We start from the raw sequence: 22,562 nt of genomic DNA on the forward strand, positions 1-22,562 counted from the left end.
GAAGGACAATTTCACAGTTATGTTTTATAAGCTATTCAGGTCTCTGTTGGCCCCATGCATAGTGAAGGTGTACAACGCATGTCTGCAGGGGGAGACTCTGCCCTCGACAATGTTGTTGGCAATGATAGTATCAATTCCAGAAGAAGGGAAAGATCCGACTTTGTGCGCCTCGTACAGACCCATCTCCCTCCTGAACAGTGACGTAAAGATTCTGGCAAAAATCCTAGGAACGAGACTAGAGGGGGGAATGCAGAAACTATTACATGGACCCAGGTGGGTTTCATTAGAGGAAGACAGGGTTCTGACAATATACAAAAGACTATTAATCTGATTCATGGTGCACAGTAGGGGGATTTGGACGCTTGCCTGGTATTGCTAGACTCTGAGAAGGCCTTCGACACAATCAAATGGCCCTTCATGATGAAGGTCCTGAAGAAGATGGGGTTTGGGTCTAACTTTCGGAGATGGGTAGCAGAGCTTAACAACAAACCCAGAGCTAGAGTTAGTGTCAATGGGGGACTCTAAGAGGTTTTCACGCTGACCAGAGGAACAAGACAGGGGTGCCCCCTCTCTCCGCTACTCTATGCCTTAACGATGGAGCCACTGGTGATTGCGATCCGTTCCAGTGGGCAGATCAAGGGCATAAGATGTGGGGATATTGTGTGCAAGCTTTCACTTTTCGTGGACGATATACTGGAATACCTCACCGACATCCAACATTCACTCTCAGCTCTTATGGCACAGAATGAGCAATATGGCAACCTCTCACAGCTAAAGATTAACGTAGGGAAGTCATGCATTATGCCGATACTTAAACACAGTCCCCTTCTCAATTCCCAGAAGCGATACCATGGCATGAGAGTGGGCGACAAGGGCATACCGTACCTGGGTATTCAGGTAACTAGGGACCTAGAGGAGAGGGTATCAGAAAATGATGATCCCTTTCGTACACGCTGACAGCGGACCTTAAAAGGTGGGACCCCCTCATACTAACTTGGTACAGACGGATGACATCTATTAAGATGAATGTACTCCCCTGATTGCTATATCTATTCACAGCCATCCCGAGACAGATCCCAGAGATGTTCGTTTTAGAAGCCACAGGAGAACTCCGTAGATTGATCTGGGGTAATAAAACACCAAGGGTGAAAATGGCGACACTGGCACTCCCGAGGGATGGGGCAGAGGTGGGGGTTGGGTTCCTTGACGTGCAACTGTATTACAAAGCAGCACAGTTGAGGGTGATACTCGAGCACATGAGAGATGATTTGAGGACCTATTGGACCTATTTGGAAGATTTGGTAGCTCACCCGTTGAAGGTGAGGGATTACTTTTGGGCCCCACCGGATGCCATCCCGGAACATCTCAGGTCCCACTCTACCTTGGAGGTGTTTTGGTCCATCTGGCGCAACAACAAGGGTAACCGCAGTTTTTCAACGTGGCCCTCCCTGATGTCATTGGTGTGGGGCCCCTCATTTCACTTTGGGTGCCAGGGGCTGGCTTGCTCACAGAAATGGTTGGTCGGGGGCATGGAAAGGGTGTGAAAAATGTTTAAGGACAGGGTCTTCCTGGACTTGGAAACTACCCAGGAGGCATTGGGAAAGGATGTGGTTTCAGTGTTTGAGTACCTCTGCATCAAGGACTTATTGACGGACCCAAAGTGGGGTGGCTTGTTGGCAAGAGGGCTTACCCCTGTGGAGAAGGTCATTGATGTCTCTGCCACAAAAAGGGGTATCCTGTCTAGACTATATAAAGCCATGAACGGGGCCTGCTTGGAGGGGAGGCAAACATTCCAAAGGTTTTGGCTGGACTTAGTTGAGGAAATTTCAGAGAAGTTATGGGCGTCAATTTACAAGGTGGCCTTCCAGAGAGGTTTGTTTACCTCCACAGTGTAACATAATTTCAAGATGTTGATGGGTTGGCACAAGGACCTCCTGAGGCTATCCAGGATGTTTGCGGGAGCCTCCCCCATGTGTCCCAGGAGATGTGGACTGAGGGGATCTCTGGCCCACATGTGGTGGTGATGCCCCAAGATGCAGGTGTTCTGGAAGGAGGTGCTTAGCTGGATGGAAAAAGTAATGGGTGTCCGGTTGGGCTTGGACCCCTTGCAAATGCTTCTAGGGGTCCCAGGAAGGGACAGGGAGGAATATAGACTCCCTAGGATGTGGAAAACAATGCTGAGAGTGGGGAGACTGGCTATAGCGCAGAGCTTCAAAAGTGAGACACTCCCATCGAGAAACACCTGGGAGGGGAAGGTACATAGCATGATGGTTATGGAAAAGCTGACAGCGATAGTGAAGAATAGGGTAACTGACTTTTATGCAGAGTGGAGTGTGCTACTGCTGAAATGGGGGCTGAAAGGGGAGAACCCAGCAGGTCATACAGGCACTCGAGCTCTGGCAGTGTCTGGGTGGAGGGGACTTCAGAGGGCGCCGGTGCAGGCTAGTGGGGACACGACACAGACAGTTCCTCCGAGACATAAGTAAATGAGCATCTGCACTATTGGATACGTTCTAGAGACAGGGTCTGGAGGATGGGGGTTTGGGGAGGGGTCATTGTGGTTCTAGTATATAGGAGGGAAAATGGTGTAATGGTGTGTTACCTGTGAGGTTTTATGGGGTGGGGGAAGGGTTGAGGACCAAGAATGTTGATTACTATATGGTTTGGAATTCGAAAACAACATTGTTATGTCTTAACAAATGTCAATACAAACTAAATTTTTAAAAAAAGAAAATGGCTGCATCTGCAAGTGTTGCTCTAAACATCAACACTGCAGCAATTTAAGCAACTCCTAAGGGAAATCTATTCCCTTTTCATCCTCTCCGTAGAGCGACATTGCGCAGAACTTGCCCAGGTAGGCATAATGTTCAACTTGGAGAGCTGCATTTCTGCTTTTTTCCATTTTTACAAATAAATACTGAAAAGAAACCAAATGTTTTCCGTATTTATGTATACAAATTAGTAAAAAATGGAAACCAGGGGGCCTTAATTATAATCACTAATGTACAAAATTCAGATCCAGATGTACATTCCTTCCATTGAGTATCCTTAGTCTAAGACAAATAAATAAGTCAAATGCCATTCTTCTAACACTCTGAATAACAAATCTGACCATAGGATCTGTGAAGGAGCGGGCCGGGCCTCGCTCCAGCTTCCAACGCACTCACACTAAATCAAGACAGGAGGCGGGGCTCAACTGTGAAACGCCTTATCTTTATTCACTTGTCTCCGCAACTGCCGGCACCCCTGCCAGCGCCTCCATAACCCTCAACGTCACTTCCCTTGGGAACAGCCCGCAACGGCGGACTTCCTACATAACGGTGTGGGTGGGCCACATCTCGGCCCATTGATCCGAGGCCTGACATCTCCCACCTTTTTAACTCAACAGTCCGCTTGTGTCTCTTACCCCATTTCTTCTATGAGTCACTGCGGCTTCATCCGACTTCTCTGAGGTCGCCGAGGCCTCTCTGGGGTTGAGGATCCTGCGAATTTTGGTGTGCATCATTCTGGTCCTTCATCTTCAGATGCTTCGCCGTCTCCTAGGTAGGGTCCATCTACCATGTGCCAGACTCTTGCTTCCTCGTTCGGTTCCCATCTCTCATTGAGTGGGGTCAGCACTCTTTTGAATTGTGAGATGTTACTTACTGAGGAGCGCCCTTCTCTTTCCGCTGTGACCATGGTGCCCTTTCTTCGTGTCACCGTCAACAACTCGGGGGCAAACGTGGCATCTTCTTTTCTGCCCGGTGCCTGCCGCATCAGCACTTGGTCGCCTGGTTCCACGTTTCACTCCTGCGCCTTCCTGCGCCCGTCTGCCATTTGCTTCATATTCTCTTTCTCCTCCTGGTCTTTCTCTTTGGCATGAAGCTCCAGTGGTGTCAGGGGCTGGGGCGTCGGGTCCTCGGGAAGTCTTGTCTTCATGGGTCACCAGAACATCAGGTCCACTGGACAAACTCTTGTGGTGCTATGTGGGGAGTGTCTGTATTCCCGTAGTAATTGATATAAGGCCTGTTCGAACGGCTTGTTTATTATGGTGGCTATTTGCAGTGTTCTTTTGATATTGGCCAAGAACCTCTCTACGGTTCCATTTGCTTGAGGCCATCTTGGTGTTATCTTTCTATGATGAAAGCCCGTGTACCTGGTGAAGTTCTGAAAGTCGGCCCTGGTGAAGGGCGGGCCGTTGTCCGATTTTATCACTCTAGGGACTCCATATGCAGAGAGCATGCGGTCCAGGGCTGGGATGATGCAAGTTGCAGCCGTGTTTTCCACAATCTGTGCTTCTGGGAAGCATGAGTGTTCATCCACTAATACTAGGATGTATGTGCCGTCTCGCATAGGTCCAAACAGGTCTACTGCCAGTTCGTCCCAGACTCGGTCTGGCAACGTGGACATTTGCAAAGGGTTTGGGTGTGGCGGAGGGGCGAGTTGTGCACAAGTTGTGCAACCGCCTACCAGTGATTCCACCAGGGTGTCCAGCTTCGGGAACCATACCTTTCGTTTTAGGAGTCATTTTGTTGCTGCCACTCCGCAATGTCCTTCATGTGCCAGCTGTATTGTCCTCTCACGAAGTGATTCGGGTATTACCACTTTGCAGCCCTTCAGGATAATGTGATCTTCCACGATTGAGAGTTCATCTCTGACTTGGTCAATCCAGCGTATGTCGTCTCTCACTGTCTCTGGTTCTTGTTTTGCCAGTTGTTTCATGTGCGCTCGTTTGTCCGTTTGTATGCAGTGCTTTATGATTTGTAGCGCTGGGTCTTGTTCGGATTTGCTTATCACTTCCGACCATTCTATGGGAAATGGCTGCAGGTGATGTACCACATAGTTGATGTACGCGTCGGCTATGGAAGGTTGAGTCTTTGCCGGACCCGAAGGGTGTCAGGATAAGTAATCAGCCGGATTGTCCTCCTTTCCCGGGCGATGCTTAATGCTAAATTTGTAGTCTTGTAAGCGCAACCCCCACCTTGCTATCCTCGGAGACATCCTTGCTTTGGGATCGCCATAAATGGTGAGCAATGCTTGATGGTCTGTGAATTCCTTCCCGTACAAGAATAGGTGAAAATATTCACAGGCCCACACCACTGCCAGGCTCTCTTTCTCAGGCCTGTTGCGTGGGCGTGAGGCTTCTGCTGGCATATGCCACTATGAATATTTTTGCAGGGTCCTCAGGGTCCTTTTGAGATAGGATGGCCCCTAGCCCCACGGGCTTGCAACTACGATGACCTCTGTGTCCCTTCAGGTGTTGAAGTATGCCATGTGTTCTGCCTTTGAAATGGAATTTCGGATGGATTTGAATGCTTGCTGGCACTCCACTGAGCAGGTGAATGGTTGGTCCTTGCGCGTGAGTAATCGTAACGGTTTGCTTTACCGTCGCGTAGTCTTTGAGGTATCTCGAGCAGTAGCTCGCAAGTCCCAGAAAGGAGAGTAGCTCCGACGCATTTGTGGGGGGCAATGCCATGTTGAGTGCCGCAACCTTGTCTGGGTCTGGCCGCATGCCCTGGTTGGACAAAATGTGACCAAAGAATCTTAGGGATCCCTTCCCGAACTCGCACTTATCTTTGTTAAGTGTAATGCCTGCGTTTTCCATAGTGGCGCACACCCGGTACAATGCTGTATCGTGCTCTTCTTTGGTTTTGCCAAATACCAGCGCGTCGTCTGAGTAATTTAAACAGTTCGGAATGTGACGGATGACTTTGTGGATCTCCTCCTGAAAAATCTCAGCGGCCGATGAAATGCCGAAGCTGAGTCTCTTGTATTGAAACAAACCCAGATGTGCTACGAAGGTTGCGATGTATCTTGATTCAGGGCTTATTTTGATCTGATGGTATCCCTTTGTCAGGTCTAGCTTAGAGAACACCTTGGCTCCATGGAGGAGGTGGATCATGTCGGTGATCCTTGGCGCCTGGTGTCTCTCTCTTTCGATGGTGACTTTGGCCCTCCTCATGTCCACAAATAGGCGTATGGAGCCATCCAGGGATTTTTTGGGAACGGGACAATGGGTGACACCCAGGGCGTCGGTCCCTGAACAGGCTCAATTACTTTCAGTTTCATTAATTTGTCCAATCCCTCCTCTAATTGTCTCTGTATGTTAACCGGTATTCCCCTGTAATGTTGTGCCACTGGCGGCACGTCTGGGTTGATGTGGAGGTGAACCTTCCTATTCTTCAGTTTACTTAGCCCCTTAAACAGCTTCGGGAATGCGTCATGGATCGCCTTTGGGGTGGCAAAGTACTTGTGTGCCATTAGTTGGTACAGGATGTGTACGAGGCCCATGTCGACTGCTGTTTTAAAACTTAGGGTGCATCCACTATTGGTCTCCGTCTTTAGGATGTGCAGGGGAATTTTTGCAGCATATGATTTGTGTGCACACCATGCCGTGATGGTGCCCTTGCATGGCAGCGGTGTGGTTGCACCGTATGGGTAGATGTCCACCTTGGCCCTGTGTATTTTCAGTTGGTGAGATAGCGAGTTGTATGATTGTTCACTGATAATGTTCACCGTAGCGCCCGTGTCAATCAGGAATTCTCCTGGTGTGTCATTTACTTATAGTGTGAGGATCGGGCTGTGCTGGGTGGCTGTTGCATTGTTAAGAGCCCAGACGTACCCTTTTTTCCACTGCTCGTCCTCTGAAGACGGGGTTTCACTGCTTGAGGGCGGACGCATTTCTATGTATCGGACGAATCGCCTTCTCTGACTGCGTCTCTCTCCTTCTGGGGGTCGCCTGTCCTACCTGGCATATGCGCTGCTGCGCTCCTTGTCGTCTCTTCGTGAGGATTTATGGTCCCACCCCGTCCGGTTGCTTGTCGGGCTGTGGCGGGCGGTCCTGCGGCGTTCCTGTGTCCTCAGCCTGCTGGGAACGGCTGGGGGGCATTTTTGCACACCGCCCGGAAGTGGTCCATGCCACAGCAGGCGGCACATTGTTGCCCCACGGCGGGGCAGTCCCCCGTGTGCAGGTACTCGTAACCACACCTATAGCATGTGGCATCGGACCGTCCTCCGCCTTGACTTGTGGACGAGTCTAGTCTGTTGACTGTGTCTATGGGCGTGATGGGCTGTTGTATGTTTATTTTACCCAGATTGTCTAATTGAGATTCAACAGCAGCTTCCCTGCTGGCAAGGGCTAATATTTCTTCCAATGATCTTTGTTTTTGTAGCAGTTTTCTGAAAGATTGGGACAGACAGCCCTCAATTACTTGTGACCTTTGCGCCTCCTCATTTGAATAGGGATGAAATTCGCAGTATTTTTGTTTGATGCACAGGCGCATTACATAGTTGTCTAACGACTCGCCTTTTTCGTGTCGGGTGGAGTGAAAGATGTGGCATTCGTAGTCTATGTTGGTGTGCGGTGTGAAGTATTCTGACAGTTTGCGGTGTACCTCCTCATATGTTGCCGTGTCCCAGTTGACTAGTTCACCTGCAATGTCTCTCACAGCCGGCCCTATGGCCATGGATAGTGGGTATTTCAGCCTGGCATCGTCTGCGAGGCCCACTGTCCCTGCGTAGAATTTATAGTCTCAAAGCCATGTGGCCCAATGGGGCCCTAGGTTTGTCGTGTCTCGCACATCGAATGGGTTGGGCATGTGCATCACCTGTGCAGTCCCTCCTGCCGCTGGTGTCTGCATGGTATTACCTCCTGCGACTCCATCCATGCCTGATGCTGCGGCTGTGGGTGCTGATGAGGAGGCTGTGGATGCTGATGATGATGCCTGGTCTGTCATGATGAGAATCTGGTGGTGTGCCTCATGTTATGCTTGGGGCTAAAGTCTTTCTTCTTATAGTGGGGGCAGGGTGTGGTTTCCCTGCATGAGTATGCGGGTTTTCTTTAATTATCACTTTCTTTCCTTTTTATTGTGTACCTTTAGGCAGACAGGGCTATCTGCTGCCTTGTCCGTTGTGTGTGGAGACCTTCCATGTGGGCAGGACGCTCGTAGTGTGCCGTGGGCTGCCTCTCCTGGTCTGGTTTCCAGGTGCTTGCACAGCCTTCTCCCCTCTTCCTCGGCTCCTCCCACGTGTGTACTGCTCCGTGTTGAGGGGGGGGGGTGGAGGTTGCTGTGGCCTGGTCTTTTCCGCCACCTTTCGCCCACTATGTGAGGGGCTATGTTCCCGTTTAGCTGGGAGCACTGCCAGCGTTCTCGCATGGGCTGCGGGCGGGGCTGCCGGCTGTGTGCGCCTGATGCATCCTAGTCTCTCACATGCGGCGTGGTTCGGAATCTGCACAGGCCTCTTTGCTGGCCGTGCGGGTGAGGGGCGCTAACGCGCTGACCTGCACGACTGCAGCCCTCAGTGTGCATGGTGTTCGCCTCGTCGCCAGTGTGAAGGAGCGGGCCGGGCCTCGCTCCAGCTTCCAACGCACTCACACTAAATCAAGACAGGAGACGAGGCTCAACTGTGAAACGCCTTATCTTTATTCTCTTGTCTCTACATCTGCCGGCACCCCTGCCAGCCCCTCCCTAACCCTCAATGCCACTTCCCTTGGGAACAGCCCGCAACGGCAGACTTCCTACATAACGATGTGGGCTGGCCACATCTCGGCCCATTGATTCGAGGCCTGACAGGCTCAACCTCAAGAACCTCATACCTGATGAATCGGCGAAAAAAATGAAAAATGGCCGAACTTGATAAAACATGAAAAAATATTACATTAATGTTCAACAGTGTTGTGATCAGCTAGACCGGAAAGAGATAATAAAATTTAAGAGAGAAACATTTGATCACTTGAATGGTGAGGTATAAACACCGGGATGAAAAAAAAAGAAGCAATCCTCAAGTTCTACAAAACATGATGGTTTGTCAGATATTTCAAGTACTGACTCGGAAACAGACGGGCGCGCAGAGTTCAGGTACTTCTGGTCTGTAAGTATCAACAGAAGAGCAAAGCTGATTTGCATTTTCCCTCTCTCCTCACTAACCTAAGCCACGACCATCGCTTCCAGGTCCACCAGCGCGCCTGAAAGCCATGAATATGTGCAAAAGTGGCAGCGCAGGCCCTTTTATGCATTACATGGTGAGAGAGTGGGCCTCAGAGATGCACGCCCTTTCCCCCCTTCCAATGTCCCCATTCAACAAAAACGTTTCTCTATATTGCCCCTCTTTTTCAGGAAAAAAAACGTGAGTTTTAAAATAATGTTGACCTCTAACTCTGGGATGGAGGTAAATAAAGGTGGATTTTCAAGGTGAAAGGGTGGTTAACACATCTATGGATTTAATGGGGTGGTTAATAAAACACGTAGCATTCGTAAGTACCACCAGCATTGCCTCCAAGGCGGTAATGAGGCCATACATTACCCAATGTCTACTCCCAGAGATATTTTGATAGGAGGGCAGAAGGGGCACGTGCATCGGACCCCCACCGAGGGAGGGGCCCCCACCTGGCTGCCCGATGCAACGAAAGTCAGTGCCCATTTTGTGAAAACATAATTAATATATCATGATAGTGTATAGTGTGCGACTGAGGCTCTGTGCCAGGCGCCTGGCTGCTAATAACTCAGTCCCGATCTGAGCAATGGAACAGCTGTAATGTGTTCTGTGTTTACCTTAGTAAAGTCTCTGTGTCCTTTATAGCATGGCATGTGGCGCCTGTCCACCTTTCTTTGGGCAATATATTGATCATGTACAATAGCCAAAGTTGGCATGCATATCGAGATGTTCGATTGCCACAGTGGGTTAAGCACGTGCTGCAGAGATCGGTGTTCGGGTACCAAATCCCAGTAAGGCACACCCAGTCTTACCTCTCTCTGTGATTGTATATAAACGTTGCTGATAGCAACACATATTGTGCTAGAAAACAACGCACCTGCACCAGAAAGTGACAGTTATAAAAATTGAAAATAGTTTCTGTGATGCACATGTCTAGAGCACAATACATGCAAAGCATAACGTTTTGGTCGGGAGGGATGGATAATGTAAACAGTGGAAACAAGTGTCAAGGCTCATGTCCCGGCTTTGCTACAAAACAATACTGTGATCCTGGACAAATCATCTTAACGCACTGTATAGTATTGTGCTGTGTATTGTGAAAAGGTTTGCCTTCTCACATTCGAGTGGCCTTTTCTATCTCATTACTTGCTCTTTCTTTTCATGTAGACCATTTGAGTGGACGGGAGAGGGCTAAGCACATGCCATCGACAAACTATTTAAGTTTGCTAACCTCATTTTATGCCAAAATAGCTTGTTTTTTTCTACGATGTCAATTGTCCTTCTGCAGATTATGAATAGCAATCTGCAAGGCTGTGTCAAACAATGATTATCAGACAGTGACCTTATCAAAAGGTTTCTTTGGTTGGGTGTATCTAATTCTTTAAAATACAGTAATAAAACCCACATGAGATTGTTTAGGACCTCATCAATTAGTATTCTGATGCTTGAAAGAAAAAGAAAAAATAAAGCTACAACTATCCTTTTGCATACATTGTTGTAATACGGATTATATTTTAAATATTGTCATACTTTCCAAGTCAGGTATGCAACGTATTATTGTAGTTCGTCAATGTCAAACATTCACAAACAACTGCATGCACATCACAGTGCAAAACGAACTGGTATGCACTGTGCTTAAATTGCATAATTGCAGATTTGACTCAAATCCCAGCTTCACCATTCAGACAAAGTGTGTCAACCTTGGCAGCTCATTAAATCTCAAAGTGTTTAACTATGTCAGTCCCTAAATATTTCAAAATCATCATTCCCTAAGAGTGATTTTATTCTCTGGGCACCTTCTTCGAGAAAAAAAACACAGTCATGATTTAGCTGCCTATCGTGTTGCTTCATGTACAATAATAGTGACCATACATATATTTCACACCACAAAGACATTTGTTTCTTGCCTCCATCTTGGCAACACCGCAGGCAAAGCACGGCTCTCCTAATCTCAGTCGGATACAAGCATTGTCTTGGTGACATCTAATTCGTACCCACTGTCTAAATCGGGCTATGTGTACCTTCATCATTGCTTCCAATGGGCCGCTTGTCTCCCTTTTGGAGCACGTGCACATTCTGTAAGGCCGCTTATCTGTATTCTGCTTCTATGATAGGTTGATGTGTAATGTATTTGGTATAAAGCGCATATGCCTTTCTCCTGGCTACCAAACCTTTTCTTGCTTCCATGCTACAGGACATGTTCCTTCCTCTGGGCTTCTAAACTAATACAACGGGGTTGTGCAGAAAAGACTAATGTTCTCAAGGAATGCATGGATGAAACGTGTTTATAATCTCCTACTCAGCCCTACACTACTCTTAAATCAGCATTCATCTCATTCATAAAGGTGAAACAGGCACAACATGAAAGGTACACCGCTTTTGCTATATTATTGTTATCATCATCATGGAATTTATTGAGCGCGGACCTAGCTTTGAGAAACACTGGCGCGCTTTACAGAGGTGCTAAACTGTCCTTTCATCGACAGTAGTTTTTTCGATGGCATTTTTGCAGAAAAAATGCCATCCAAAAAGGTCATCGAAATATATATGGGTGTGGGTATATATGGGTTAAAAGGGGTGGGGGACTGGAGTGGCTTTAATACTAATGGGGGAAGGTGGGTTTAGGCCTCCCCCAATGTTTTTTTTTAAATATTTTTTTATTTGATTGTTTTTTTTAGATGGATTTCTTGGGCCAAACAATCAATCGAAAAAACGACTGTTGATGAACGGACATAGAACCACAGAGGTATACAACAATACAGATACATACTCTTCAAGAGCGGTGTGAACCTGCAAGCAGGCATCAAAACAAGAAACATACTCTGGTAATTAAAAAGGACAAACTAAGAAACACACTAGCAACCCACCCCTGTAAAGGAATACACCGATAATTCAGACTGATTAAAAGGCTTTATTGGTATGAGCAACATGGATATACATCAATGTTATTCAAAACCTTTTATTCTGAGCCTCCCCTTGCATACATGTATTGTTTCCACATATTCCCACAATCTTTACCTGCTTGTATATTCTCTCAAAAGCAGTCACTGTTATCCGGTAGGCTCCCTTTCAGAGGTCAGCCCCATAGTTTGAAGAAGACTGGTATAGATGCAAATAGACTTTGTAGCAAGTTCAAAAGCAAGAATATGTCTTTTAAGATATAAAGTGGGGTCTTGAATGTTACCAGGGTCCTAGAAGGAGGTCAGGAGAGCAACACTATTTTTACCTGTGCTCCTCTTTCAGGGGCTCAAAAGCATTGAGCCAGGCTTCTGGGCACTGTTTGGTGTGTTGAATCGGTTATGCAATATTGTTCAACATTGTCAACTCAACAAGCGACAAGCAGATGTTTGTGACAAGCAGGAATGTGTAGGTCCACATGGTTCAGAGTCTTGACAGTGGTTCAATTGTAGAAATGTGGCTATTCAACTTCTGGGGTGAGCTGTCTCGACTGGGTCCAGCGACACAATGTGGTTCTGCAGTGGCAATGAGGTTAATACCCAAAGAAGCTGGGGAACAAGCAGGCAACGTCGAATTGGTCACTTGAAGATGCTTGAAACAGTTAAAGAATGAAGAAAGTCAAAAGCAACTCCTTGGGGTCTTTGTAGTGCCTCAGAGAATCTCAAAGGCACTTGAACTGGCTCTCAGCAGTTCAAAGATGCAGAGAGAGCCAGAGGCAGCTTCCTTTGATCCTGGGATTCTGTGAAGCCCTGTCCAGAATCTCCGAGGAAAGGGTATGGCCTACTACGCTTTACACCCCAGAAGGTTGCCATGAACACTTCAGGTTTGCCACCTCAGCAGGCACAGAGTCCTGGGTATGAATAATGCAGCAACAGGCAGGCTGTACATGAAGTAGAGCACTTTAAATGTTCCATTGAAGCAGTTAAGTGGGAATGTATGCATCTTTCCTTGGAGATCCTTATCTTCATCTGTGAACTTTGTGTAGACTTTAACCCATCGAGGTTTCAGTAAACCTTCTTTAGAAAGTATTCTTCAGTATGTTTCTTAAAGATGAGTCTAAAGATGATTCAGTTAAGTGGGCTCTCATCCCCTTATACAGTAATTTGCTAGAGTGGATTGGTTCATTCCAAGTCTTCTATAAAAGGCTAAGCCTTACTGGAACATGTTGTTTTTGTGCCTTCTGATGTCAACTCTCAGAGTGCTTGGTCTGCAGGAAATTAGGAGGGGGGGGAGTCACAGGAAAAAAGTGTGGCATAGGCATTTTGAACATTGCCAAACTTTTCTCCTCGGCCCTGATCCTCTCGCAAGCTACAATATACGTCTCCACCCAATCCTGTCTAACTAAGATCAAAAGACTGCTGTGCTTATCTCTTGAGTGTGACTTTCCCATTGTTTTGGAAGAGCTCCCTTGAAAGCAATAGTTTCCACCTCACACCCTCACAACCCTGGTGGAATGCCCTATTCCTCTGGGCAGGTCTCAAGCATTCCCAGTAGAGAACAAGGAGGTCTTCACGGCTCGGCACAACATCTGATGTGGGAGACAGCCCTATCCCCAGACTACAATGCAGAAATGTTCTGACAGCTGCAGTAGTCATAGGAAACCCTGTTGATAATAAAAATGACATCGGATAGGTTTTAGCTTTTAAAACTGGTCTTCTTCATAGGCCCCTATACCAAACTAGCTATAGCGTCATTACTTTTAGATTTTACCAAAGTGCCCGCACCATGCTTTGGGGATGTACAGTTATATATAATTTGCGTCATCGGTTCCAACTGTTAAAAAAAAGCACATGTCTGTTAGAATTAGTGTAATTCCAGCAAACTGTTTTCGGGAATGCAGGTTTCTATGAAGCTTCCATGTTGCCAGATCACATTGAAGCTGCTAGTGTTTCAGTAAAGAGGGCCGGCAAAAGTACATGTGTGCACTATACATATTTAGCATGGAACATTGGAAAGTGAGGCGGCGATGACAGTGCACAATTTCTAGGAGAGAAAACCAGAATAATTTCGCATAGCAAACATCCAAACCGTTTGGGATTGCACACGGCATTGTTTCACAATATGCTCTGGTTTATAAACATTGCTTGTGATAGTTAATATGAGTTCTCTCTCTATGCCCTGGTTTGTGTACCTTTTCCATAGTGCTACTGATCTGCGTCCTCCATTTATATCATAGCCTGTCAATGTTCACTTAGGTCGTTGTTGTTCAAATGTGCCCTGTACACACGCTAGAACACAAGACCCCTCACTGTGAGCTCTTAATAATGCTTTTGAAATGCTGCTTGTTGATTAATGTGATTCCATCATGGATGAAGGAGTTCGGGGGACTTCAGGGGAGTCCCCATGCTTATTGTGGTCGTTGCCATGGCAGCAAATCAAGCTATTAGATGTGGTCATGATAAGGATGGGAGGTGGGCAATCACAGATTCTTGGTGCCCTTCATTTCTTTAGTTTTGGGATCCCAAATTTGTCTGTGCTCCGGGCCCCAAAATCCCTTAAGGTGGCTCTATCTGTTTCCATCACAGAGTCTCCCCTGGGAGAGATCACAAGTCTCCCCTGGGAGAGATCACAAGAAGACTGTCAGGTGTGCTGGACACATTTCTTTCCCAGCTGCCTGTACAGTCTGCAATCTCAAACAGATCAACTGGGAAAAATTGAAAGATGGGAAACTCTTAGCCTGGATGTTTGCAATGTGCCCTACATGTGTGTGACTTCTCCAACATTGCATCGCCACATTTAACCATACCTTTTGCATTTAAATCAAAACATGTATAAATACTACCTGCCAAGGGTGGCCTTTTATAATGTAAAGACCGCAGGACAGTCTGGCAAAGGAGCAAATGGCCCGCACTGTATAGACTTGTCTCCTGCTTAATGTGATATGATCTGATAGGTCAGGGGTGTTGCTAGATCTGGAAAAGATCTGGGGCTACTCTAATGTCGGGACTGTCAGGACTCGGGGCTAGCTAGCCTTTTCGCTGTAGCCCCTAAGCGTCTATCTGGGGATACAACCAAAAGATCAGGGGCTATAGCCCCCCCTCAGAACACCCCTATGTGATAGGTTATTTATAACGCGTTTAATACCCAGAGATTTCTAAGCACGGACCCGGTGATTGAACATGTGGTGCTCCGTGTCTTCTTGCTTCCAAGACGAGCACGTTGCCCCTGAGCTATCCTACCCGAGACTAGTAACTGCCCATGTATCTTTGATGACACAATGTAACGAGAGACTACTTTGAACCATCTATACCTTTTCGGGCATTAAATACTTTAAAACGGACTTAATGAATTACAACAGCTAATATTGGCCTCAAACCGGGAATAAGAACGGACAATTCTGGATTTGAAAGCTGCGGCATCAGAAAATATAATGGTTTGCGCAACATCACACAACATGCGAGATGAGAAACGAGCGCGTTCAACTCAAGTGCAGGTCATTTTGTAGTCGCCCAATTTAGAAAACAGACAGGCATTCATTACACATTAACACCTGTCTTCACACACTTTTTTCTGATCCAGGGTACTTTCTTTTTGTTGGGAAGCAGAGTGGGGGCACCCAGTGGACTAGGTGTGCCTGTCATGCTTCCCAGCTCCTCTTCAAAACAGAAACATTTACACATTTCTACGAACGTAGTGGTAAAAAAGCGAAAAGTGAAGGCAAATGCTTTTATTTTGTATATGGTTTACATACGAAACCTTTACAATCAAATTACACTAAATGCATCAATAATAAAAATACAATCATCATCACATATTACATACAAAAAAGAAAAAATGAAAAGGCAATGTATAAAAGTTTTCATAAAATACATTGCAACATTGCCCAGTATTACTCACCATGAACATTCATTAAAAAAATTTCATAAATGTCCCAAAACTGCTAACAGCACAGGAGGTAGGTAATAGGGGGAGAGAGGTGCACTTTAATCGATAGATGAATAAAAGGGATCCCCCAGAGACAGGGAGGAATTAGTATACAGGTCCAAGGATTTGATAAAGCCAGCCACTGCCAATCCTTCCGCATTATTATCAATTGATATACATCTGGACCAAATATAATCATCTTCTCCCACAATGCCCCATTTAGCAAATTTCTCCTTATAAATCATTCTTTTTGCCTGAAGCTCGGTGCATGCAAGAAAGAGATGTTTACTAGTTTCTGTTACGCCTGTTTTATGGCAGAACCTACACAGGACATTTGTATCATCCACCAACTTCCTTCTCCTCATGACCTCTTTTGTTGGCAAGTTTTTCCACCTTAATCTGAGGAGAATAGAGCGATGATAGCGACTTGGGAACTGTGTCATAAAGAACCAGATTGACCCCCTTTTTTATGTTAGTTTTTTAAATGAGAAAGGGAGGGATAGCTATGGAATTTCTCTATCGTATTAATCCAATCAAAAGCTTTTAAACCTTCTCTGGATTAGTCACCAGCGTTTCCCTGTCAGTAGCCAAATCTTGTAGGTTTTGGTCACAGAAATCCCAAAGCACATTTAAATATGTATTCCTTATAGTACCCCCCTGAGTGGAAACCAATTTGCCTAACTACTCATAGAGAGTATCACTTATGGGGTCTAATAGACTACCAAATAGAGCCATCATCCGCCATTGGGACCTCACTTTGGGGGTCAAAAGGCCCAGTTCGAAACGAATTGCGGCCATTGAAATATTGTTTAGTAATTTTAGAATTTTCCTGCAAATAACTCCCTCAAGCGATTCCCAAAAATTCTGCAATTCTACAAAATACATCTTCATACTGTCTATCAATTTTGGAACTATTTTCCCTTCATAGCAGATGACTGCCGGTTTCGTCGAAAATCGGCCAAATTTACAGTCCAAATTCATTATTTGGGCTGTCACTGGTAGTGCCTTCTGTTTTAAAAAAGTCTCGCAGTCCAGAGTTAAATAGTTGTGCTATTATCGGGAAGCCCAAGTAGAGAATTCTTTGTGCCCTCTCAATAGAACCCCCTGTGAGGTTGACCGTAGCAGCTCAACCTCACAGGGGGTTGAGCTCCTACGGTCCAGCTCCATTTGTTCCCCCTCTTTCCTTTTGAAACAACCAGTATACGGGTCTTCCTAGGATTGATCGTTAAGCTGTTAATACCTGCAAATTCAACAAATGTATCTATCAATTGTTGCAGGCCCACCCTGGTTAAGTTAAAAAGTAGGAAATCATCGGCATATGACAACCACAAGATTCTCATATACCCCAATTTACCACTTACAAGGCCTGCCTCTTCCATGTACTCACCCACATCCGCGACATAGAGGTTGAAAAGAGAGGGTGCCTAAAAGCAACCCTGCCTTACTCCTAGATATGTTTCAATTCGTCTAGAAAGATTTTCCTCAAGATTCAAGCGGACATGAATCTCTGAATTTACATACAACACCATCATTAGATTCAGCAGACCATCAGGGATACCCCATTTAGCTAGTTTGACCCAAAGGCGCGCCCAAATTCTATGACAAGACCGGAGGCGAGCATTATGCTTTCTCTTTTATTGCCACTTCCCACAGCAGCTTAACTTTCAAAAACTCTGAACTTCACAACTTTTCTTTTCTTTTTTTTTTTTAAACAGAACAAAATAGAAAATAGAAAGAAAGAAAACAGTCCACCACAAGACTACTGCAACTTGGGACTACAAATCCCCATAACTCCTCAAGGTTCCTGTAGTCTTGACTTTTCCTTTGCAGCAATCCACGACCAGAACAGACCATGCCTCATATCCTGCCTATACTGCTTCCTCTTTCTTTGCTACTTCCTGAGCAGATAAGTCTAGTGTTTGATTGCTCTGTATGTTGGTAGTGTTGGGAGGTTGCATTACCTTTGGAGCATGGCGTAGGATAGTTGAATGAGTGTTGGGCTCGAGAGTATAGCGTTTGGTGTTACCTGTGTGGGTGTGTTTAGCTCATTGAGCGAGAGAGCACGTTGCTTTTGGTAGGTAGTGCAGGATAATCGACAGAGCAGGCGCCGGGACCGTGAGTCATCTTGCTCGCACTAGGTGACCGGCGTTTCCTCTGTGTTGCTTTGTATTCCTTTGTTAGATTACTAGAATTTGGTCAGACACTTGCAGGGCTTTAGAATAAAGCACCCGCAAGTGGGAACGAGTCACGTGGCACGCGCGTCATCGCGCATGCGCAAACTTATTGTGAGTGACTTTCTAAATTGCCGGCATTTGATCGGACGCTCGCGGGGCTTAATATATATATATATATAAGGAGAAAGAAGAACAAGTGGCAAGTTTTTATCTGCATTCCAGAGATGAAGGCCAGTTCTTCACCTGACTACTCTGAGGAGGAATGGGACACTGCCAGAGATTTGTCCCTCAGTTTTAAGAAAGTCCTGGGGGATTCGCTGGCTATAGCAGTGTCCCAGGGGGTCAGGCCTATCCAAGAGCACCTGGGAGTGCTAGAATCCCTTCTCTCAATGATAGCTCCTAAAAGAAAGGTGAGAGAGCTCAGCCCAGGAGAGGGCACGTCTCGAGGTCCGCCTGAGAAGCAGGCAGCTGCGCAGAAGGGGGTGTACAAGACCCGGAAGAGCCCTCAGTCTTCTAACCCCCGGGTCACTCAGGGGTGCAGCAGAAGCCCTAGGAGTTTGCTGACCCGTTTGATAAGCTAAAGGCGGCTTTCCTAGGGAAGATGGCAGTGCCAGACCTCGGACCCCCTAACCCTGGGGAGTTACATATAGGGGACGCTGAAGAAGGCGTGAGATCCTCACTAGAGGAAGAGGATGAGGCTGAGGAGGGTCTCCAGGAAGATGGCAAAGTGGCCAGCGAATGTGGAGTACCTCAGGACATGGGAGAGAATGATATGTTCGACCCGGATAGTATAAGGCATCCGAGGTCATCTGAATGGATACCTTCTCCCAGGGTAGCTCAGTACATGGCAGCGAGGATTCGCAAACCGCTGGAGAAAGAGGTCCGTTTTCGAATGAGGGCCGAGTGTCCAAGACCTGATCTCCCAAATAAGGTTATGGAGACACCAGAGTTAGAGGCCAAAATGGTTATTTTTGTAACAAAAGCAACTAAAGACGTGAGGCGAGGTGTCGATCGCGCCTGGAAGGCCTGCCAGGATAAGGTGTTGGACATAGCGGGTCCATTAGCCAAAATTATGGACCTGGCTGAGAGGGCCAGGGACACAGGTGTTTCCGGTGGACCCATGTACGCTCGCCAGTTGGGCACAGAGAGCGGTCTACTTCCTTGGAAACGTCAGTAGTACGCTTTCGGCAAAGAGGCGATGAAACTTGTTACTAAAGATCGACAACAAACTGGGGGACCTTGCCAATTACGAGGCAGGTTCAACGGCCAAAGGACTGTTGTTTGGTGAAGCTTTCGTTAAGGAGATGTCTCGCTTCGTGGGGACTCATACAGCGCTAGAGAAAGCGCAGTCCTCCATTGGCAACATTTTTCCAGGGCGAGTTTTCGCTGGAACCGGTCGACAAAGAGGTTGCGCAGCCGGTCGTTCCTTCGCAAGACGGCCTCAAGGACCCAGGACGCAGTACTGGGAACATAGCAGGATGCCTTCTTCCCCGTCAAGGGGAGAGGTTTTCGAGGGAGAAGAGGCAGAGGAAACTTTCGTCAACAAAGTGTCACTGGAGGTAAGAGCATACCTCAAAGTAGGGGGGAGTACATCGAAGTGTATCGACAGGTGGCGTATGTTATCAAGCAATGCTTGGGTGTTATAAGCAGTAGCGGGGCTGAGATTAGAATTTCTCAGTATTCCTCATCAGGCCCAGGTTCCAAATTGCATAAGAATGTCAAAAGAGGAGGAAAGTCTTCTGCAGAAGGAGCTTTGCCCGCTAGTAGAGAAAGGGGCGATAGAGAGATGTCCAGAAGAGAAAGTCAGGTTTTACAGCAATATGTTCCTCGTGCACAGTAAAGGAAAGTCAAGGCCGGTAATCAATTTAAAAGAGTTGAACGGGTGGCTTGTGTACAGGCATTTCAAGATGGAAGGTATCCATCTGTTGAGAGATTTGCTTCGCAAGGGAGACTGGTTGGCGAGGCTAGATTTGAAGGACGCCTACCTTACCATCCCGATAGAGCGGGAATTCAGGGATTATCTCAGGTTCTTTTGGAAGGAGCGAAGTTGGCGTTTTGCGTGTCTGCCTTTTGGGCTTGCTTTGGCACCCTGGGCGTTCACAAAAGTGATGAGACCAGTAGCAGAGGCCATCAGAAGCAGGGGTATCAGGATTATCATTTAGTTGGACAATATCTTGGTACTAGCTCAGAGCAAGGCGGTTTTGAAGGAGCAAGTGAGTTGGGTCAGCAGTCTTCTGTCTTCTCTGGAATTTCTGATCAATCAGGTGAAATCAGAGCGTGATCCGAGACAGAGGATGGAGTTCCTGGGGTTTGTGATAGATACCAGAAGGGCCACGTTAGAGTTGCCTCAGCAGAAGATGAGAAGTATAAAGAAAGAACTCAGGGTAGTTTTGGAAAAGTCGGTCATTTCCTTACGGAATTTAGCGCGTATACTGGGGCTGCTAGCATCGTCTATTCAGGTGATTTTTCCGGGGCCTCTGCATTACAGAGCGATCCAGAGGTTGAAAATCAAGCATCTGAGAGAAGGGGTGAGATATCACCAGCTGATACCTCTAGACGAAGAAGGAAGAGTAGAATTGCAGTGGAGGCTTCAGAATATGGAGGTTTGGAACAGCAGAGCCATTTTCGGAGATGTGCCAGAGATAGTCATAGATTCGGATGCAAGCAGAGCAGGTGGGGCACCAGGTGCGGCCAATTGCAAACAGGAGGTCGCTGGTCAGAGGAGGAGTTAAGGCTGCATATAAATTGTCTGGAGTTACTGGCAGGGTCATTCGCTGTGCAAGCATTTGCGAAAGACAGGGTGAATTGTTGCATTCTTCTGAGAATGTACTATATATCTGCAGTTCGCTATATAAACAAGCTAGAAGGTACAAAGTCCAAGATGTTAGCGGAGATAGCGAAGGACTTCTGGCATTACTGTCTTCAGAAGAGAATAGTGATAGCGGCAGAAGATCTTCCAGGAGTTCAGAACTTGATAGCGGACTGGAATTCCAGATATCTAAGGGATTCCAGCGACTGGAAGTTGCACAGAAGAGTGTTTGAGCAGTTACAGAGATTGTGGGGTCCAATGGAGATAGATATCTTTGCCTCCAGACTGAATGCTCAGGTGGCGAAGTTTCACAGCTGGAGGCTGGACCCAGAGGCATTAGGGACGGATGCGTTCCTACACAACTGGAGAGGAGCCCTGCATTATGCTTTCCTCCTTTCATAATGATAATGAGGACCCTGGCAAAGGTACGTCGAGAACAGGCGGAGTTGGTAATAGTGACCCCATTCTGGAGGTCTCAAGCGTGGTTTCCGATTCTGATGGAACTTTATTTGGATTTTCCGAGGTTGGTTCCATGCGAAGCGGACCTACTCTGCGACCCATTAGGTCAGAGGTATCCCTTGATTCAAGCAGGGACTCTGCATCTGTTAGCCTGCAGGATTTCAGGAGACAATGGGATTTGCCAGGCCTTTCGAGGGAGGCTGCAGATTGTATCAGAGATTCCTGGGCCCCCTCTACTCTTAGGAGCTATGACACTGCTTGGGATAAATGGGCGTGATGGTGCAGACAGCAATGTGTTTATCCCGTTTCAGCGTCTGCAGTTCATGTGCTTAATTTTCTAGCGGAAATGGCAGCGAGTGGGAAAGCTTTTCGCACGCTTGGAGTGTATAGGTCAGCTATATCTGCGGGTCATGAGAAGTGTGAAAGGCAGCCTATCGGAGAACATCCGGCGGTGATTAGACTTTTAAAAGGTGTGAAGATGTGAAAGCCGCCAGTTCCCAAATATTCTGGGATGTGGGACGTAGAGAAGGTTTTCAGACTCTTTAAACAGTTTCCAGATAATAGGAGTTTGTCAGCGAAACATTTGTCAGGCAAGTTGGCCATGTTGTTGTGTTTAGTGTCTTGTAGACGAGTTTCAGATGTGAAAGCAGTGGAAGTTGATAGGAAGATCTTTTATCTGGAAGGGGTAGCTTTTCAGATTGCGCAGAGAACAAAGAGCGCTTCTTCGGTTATTTCACATCCATATTTTCCAGAGGAACCGAAGCTGTGTGTAGCGCGTTGTATTAAAGAGTAAGAGAGAGTGACCGAGAGTGTGAGACCAGCAGGTGTGCGGCAGTTGCTGATTGCGCGCAGGAAGCCTTTCCAGGCAGTAGGTACGGCCACCATATCTAGGTGGGTGCGAGAGGTCATGTGCTGGGCGGGCATTGACTTGGATATGTTTGGTGCGCATTCAGTGAGAGGAGCTATGGCTTCCAGAGCATTTGCGGCTGGAGTTTCTTTGCATGATATTTTAAAAGCAGCAGGTGGTCTTCAGAATCTACGTTTAGAACTTTTTATTTCAAACCAGTAGATTCTTTAGCCAAGACAGTGTTGGAAAGCTTTGAACAAGCATAATGATCGCCTCCGGTCTTGTCATAGAATGAAGATTACCAAGGCGACTAGTGCAGGTACTCTTGATTCTATTAAAGACAAGGAGGCGAGCATTATTTCCGCCCTTGTACGCGAGAAGGAGACTAATGAGAGTTTGAATATTAATTTGTTGACATAGGAATATCTTTGAAAGATGGGCTTGAATCGGTTATCTGTCTATTTTGTGTGATGTCTAGTAACTGGAGGCCGCTTACTCCCACCCTAATAATATATGTTTATGTGTTGGTTTAGGTGAG

The sequence above is a fragment of the Ambystoma mexicanum genome, chromosome 1q (genome assembly GCF_040938575.1).
Source record: "Ambystoma mexicanum isolate Mex_15411 chromosome 1q, UKY_AmexF1_1, whole genome shotgun sequence".
NCBI lineage: Eukaryota > Metazoa > Chordata > Amphibia > Caudata > Ambystomatidae > Ambystoma > Ambystoma mexicanum.